Below are 250 nucleotides of genomic sequence, written 5' to 3' on the forward strand. Positions count from 1 at the left end.
TAACACTCAAGCCCTTGTAATTTCGAAAAGACTCAAGTTCCCCTAGGATGACCGAACAGATACATATTTTGTAGCGCCGCTTAGAATGCATTTCTAGATAACTAAAAGTACTCTGGATAGCCTAAAAAGTGTTTTCAATGTATTTTGGAGGAAACCATCGTTGAGTGCCCCTGACCGTTGTCAATGCCGTCACGTTTTCTTTGCCCAATCTGCCTATTTCTGCAGTAAGATTTTCTGTCAAATGCTATCC

Source organism: Porites lutea, chromosome 7, assembly GCF_958299795.1.
Source record: "Porites lutea chromosome 7, jaPorLute2.1, whole genome shotgun sequence".
Taxonomy (NCBI): domain Eukaryota; kingdom Metazoa; phylum Cnidaria; class Anthozoa; order Scleractinia; family Poritidae; genus Porites; species Porites lutea.